This window comes from Passer domesticus, chromosome 1, assembly GCF_036417665.1.
Source record: "Passer domesticus isolate bPasDom1 chromosome 1, bPasDom1.hap1, whole genome shotgun sequence".
Classification (NCBI taxonomy): domain Eukaryota; kingdom Metazoa; phylum Chordata; class Aves; order Passeriformes; family Passeridae; genus Passer; species Passer domesticus.
Window position 1 is genome coordinate 132,633,760 of NC_087474.1, and position 4,937 is coordinate 132,638,696.

Genomic DNA, 4,937 nt, shown 5'->3' on the forward strand with positions numbered 1-4,937 from the left:
GTTTTTAATGGCATTAATTTAGTGTCTGTTTTTAAAGAAGGTTGTTGTTGATTCATCAGTTTTAAAACGATAATGCAGAAGAAATGACCAGTAATGAAAATAATAGACTGATCAGAGCATGGGTAACTCTTGTGCCACTTAGTCAAAAGAGACAGTCATGCTTTTTAAAAGATATCTGATGTAATAATGTTTCTTCTTTCTTCTAAGGCCCCCCCTTCTCTCAAAATTTTTTTGTTTCCCTGGTGTATACCTCAGTCCCACAGAATAAAAATACAAGAAATGGAGAAAGTGTCATATTAAAACAACTTTTTGGTCAATAATTTCTTACTTGTCCGTTTTTTGGCTAATTTATGTGATGTGAATTGGACACTAAGCTATTGTGCCCATCGTTCATCATTGAACAGAAACTCTTTTTTATTCTTTTGTACTTCATGGGTTGTTGTTAGTATTTAATATAAACAAACTACATTTAACTTGCTCATTTGCTGGATTTTTTTTAAAGAAAATAAGTCCAAAGCAAAATAGTGCTCCTTGAGTTGTCTACTTTTCAGGAGGATATGCTCCCTATGCTCTTTGTTTCAGATTTTCTAGGAGGCATTGAAACTTGAATTTTCATAGCCACGTAGGTTTGTTTTTTTTTTTTGGTGGTTTTTTTTTTTTGGTTTTTTTTTTTTTTTTTTTCCTAAGCTTGTAATATTGTACCAATGATTTCAGGCCCCTTCATAGGGAGGCAAGGGCATTACACCTTCACCTTAAACTCCTCTATGTTGTCTAGCCTAAGGCAAGTTAATTCAGGCAATCATTGGAACAATAAGTCTGATGTACTGTTATGTCACAGTGAGTAAATATGCAGAGCATTTGTCATGACACATAGCTAGGCCAGTGTGACAGTACTGTATAAAAAACAATTGAGGGTCACCATATTTTTCAATTTTGTTTAATTATAAAATGAGTATATTTTTTCCTATTTTATGTCAGGTAACTAAATTATGGTAGTTATGTGGATAACTTTGAATTATGCTTTGATGGACAAAATCTTACTGGTGCTCCATCTGATCAAAGTTGGTATGTATTTAAAGAGACAAGCTTTATGTTGTCCATAGAACAGTAACATAATGTTAAGACATTGTTTTTGCTGATTGAAACTGAGATGATAAGTTTGAACTACAGTTATATGGGAATTAAAATGCTTTTTTTTTATCATCCACTTGTTTCATTGGTAGTTTCCACATCATTGTAAACCTGACATGAATAGTTTTTTGGGGAGGGTGGGGTGGGTGGGGTACGTTTTTTTACACTGAAGATTACATTTTATTCTCATTGTTCTAGACTGAATTGAGTAATGTGTAATTCTGGTGGGGTCCAAAGTAGAAATTAGTTAGGCAAAGATGATATGAATGAAAAAGTATTTTAAACGTTAATGTTCTGCTTTGTGAATATGTAAGTATAGCATAAAGATTTTTCCATCCCATTTATCCCTTTTAAAACCATAGTTTACAATTGGTAGATCTGTCTATATATATAAATATATATATATCTGAAATTCACCTAAATCTGCTTTATTAGAATACTGCTCACTTAATGCTTAGAAACTGGACCTGGCTCTACATTCTTAATGTATTTTCCTTTTTTTTTCCCCCCCTTTTGTTTTCTTGGGATTTTTTTCCTCAAGGTATGAACTTATTCTCTTGGAACTGAATCTTCTTTTACTACTTAAATCATTTATGTATATCTGGTAAATTATGACCAAATTTGTTGTTAGACTGCATTACAGTAAATTGAAATATACACTTGGTACACTACAGAATCGTTGTGCTTTTGTTCTGGTTCTGTTTGGAAAAGCAGGCCTTAGTAGACATTTGTGTTATTTATAACTATTCAGTTATTATTCACTGGCCTTAATATTCTGTTGCATTGTGACAATCATAATTTCCTTGGTAAAGCTTAACTGCTTGCTTTCAGAAGTTGCATGTAAGTGCCCATGGTAGGCTGGAGAGCGAGGGTGACTGTCTCTAGCAAATGGTGTGAAATACTTCAATCAAGGGCCACTGTTCTTGTCTTGGAGGACCTTAAGAATTCAGGTGCTATCTCCAGTCTGGCTTTTCTGAGTTGTTTTATTTAGAAGTTATTTAAAACATGTTAGCTTGATTTGGTATAGTTCTAAATTAATAAAACAAAACTTCTGAAGTCAGAACTACTTCTTGCCAGACAGCTCAAGTTTCTTCACTAGTATAAGAATTAGGAAGAGATTTCTCTTTGTGTAAGAAATTCTTTCCCTCAAGAAATGCTGAAGTTGTGCTGCAGTAACACAGCAATGGATTTTGCCTGTTGAGATTTTTTTTCTGTATTAAAAGAAGACTGATGCCCTTAAAATGTCATATTTATCAAACGAAAAGACATTCAGTCTTTCATTTTGTCTTCTGATGAAATAATTCTCAACCCAAATGTCTGCAATTTGTGTGTTTGGGCAATGCCACACAAGTAGTTTTATTAAAAGAATCATGTCTGTTATTAAAACAAACAAAGTTTGTCTGATGTTGGGATTCCCGCTTTCTCCGAGGGTTTTTGTTTGCTTTCTGCTCTCTTCAAGCAGTAGTGGGCATCTTTTAGATGTAATCATACAGAACAGTTTCTGGCAGGATACTGTGATGCAGGACAAAATTTAGAATTAGTAAGTAAATTCACTTTAGATTCACAAGTAGAAGTTCTGGTCAAAGTAGGTCAAATGATGTAAGGAAGACACAACATAAAATGTGTTTGTCTTATGTCAGTGTTACTACACTGCATTAGAAAGCATTTTTCAATTGCAAGGACAGATGCATCTTGCAGGGAAAATAGGATTTTCCAATTACTCAGATAAATTTTGTTGTTCAGCTTCCAAACAATCCTCTAGTAAAGTAATTTTGGCCATGAAACCAGTTTTGAAAACCAGAAGTTGTATTTATTTGTCAGTATGCATCCTAAGAAGTATGAGTTGCAATTACTTGTTCCCATAGTGCACACCTGGTTTTTGAGATGTGTAGCCTTCTGCAAATGCAGTTTTCAGGTATCACTACGTGTCACTACTCTTTCTTCTGACAAGAATAAGCATTATCAAGTGAAGAAAAGTTGGGGGCGAGGACACCTGGCATGAAGTATGCTCCTAGTTGTGGGTCACAGCAGTAATGCTGTTAGCAGATGATGTTTTCCTTGCCTAGCTTTAAGTTGATAAGGCTTTTAATAGGATTTGCTTTAATGAGGCCAATCTCAGTTGTTAGCTTGCTTTTAAGTTTTGTTTCACTTGATTTTTCTTGCTCTTGCCACCCAGCAACACAGGTCTCCCACCTGTTCAAAAATATTTTTGTAGTCTGCTGATTTCACATAGATGCAACATTCACTCTTGGAAGTACTGTACCTTGTTTGCTGTTCCTTTTTTACTTTGTTATATTTAAATGGCTTTAGAAATTGAAATGAAGGCAAGACAATTGATGCCACCACCAGCCTAAAAAACTTGTGCCAAAAGAGAGTGAAAAAGGAGCAAAATGTGGAGTGCAATGTGATAAGAAAAAGGCTGTTGAGTTTGCATTGTTACAACTCCTCTGGTTTGTTACTTGAATGTTTTGGACAATTCACTGTATTTTTCTCTAGCACTAGTTGGTGACAACCTTCTGATGAAGAAGCTATGCAAGCCCAGTTTTGAGTTTATTAGTGTCTTCAGAATGTGGTTCAGGCTCTGCAGAGGTAGTAGCACTGAGTAGCTTTCTGTAGATATTTTACTGTAGATCCTTCTGTTAGCATCCCTCTTCACTGTGTGATCTGTTACCCATTTTTTATTTGATAAATGTTTGCTCCTTTGCCTTTTTATACATTTTAATAGCATGTTTCTGTGCATTGCTGAACAGTATGGTAAAGGTTAAATATTGACACATTGGATAAAGAGAAATAAGTTGGTTTTCATCTAGTATCTTTTAACAAACCTGTAATAAAATTATTCCTATGTAATAAATAAAATACAGGTTTGAAATCCAGGGGAAGGAGTGTTGCTGAGCAGAACCCTTTAACATTAAAGATTCCATGTATAATTCACCATGGGTTGTGAAAATAATTTTATGTGGGAAAAAACCTTAAAACTACACTAGAAAGATCCTATGACTTAAACTTGAAAATAAAATTGGCTTATCAAGTACTTTGTATTTGGCATTATTGCAATTTGAAGTGAATGTTTTAAATAAGTTATACATGTTTCTTACCTGAATCAATTGGGTTAGCCACTTCAGGATACAGATAAAAGTAACTTCTCACTAACATTTTGGTGTGTAAACATAACTTTAAGACTTCTAATACTCTGTGCACCAGTTTTTAACTTACCATGCTGCAAATAAATGAAAAAATAAGCATCTTATTCTATTTATTTTTCTGTGCCTTGCCTCCTCACCCTCCACAAGTAGATAATAAGAGATTTCTTTGGGTGGATAGTGTTAATATTTAATACTAAAAAAACCCCAACAACTTGCTGCAAATAATTTCTGCTTCTGACATAGAATAGAGTTTGTAGAAAATAGATGTTATTTTGAGCTGTATTTTTAAACTTCTCTCATAATAAGGCAGATTTAGACATACATTATTATGCCAACTTAAAGATGACTAGTTTCCAAAAAGCAGAATCCAGATAAGGTGGTTATACCTAAAACTGGATTTTAGACAAACTAATGCAAAGCTGAGCAGGTCACAGATGGGGTATTTCAGCCCCAGTCTAGTGTTAGCAGAAGGTTTGGATCCCCTCAGAAATGCAGTAATTATGTGTGTTCCCAAAGGCTTTCTCTTGCTGTTTTGTTCCCTCCCTCCAGCTCCACCAACCTAAAAATTTTGAAGCAAGTGCTTTCAGCTGGGTTTGTCAAAAGCTTCTTGTCTGAACAATGCTGGATATGTGTCTAAACTGATGCTTGGGCTTCTGTTAC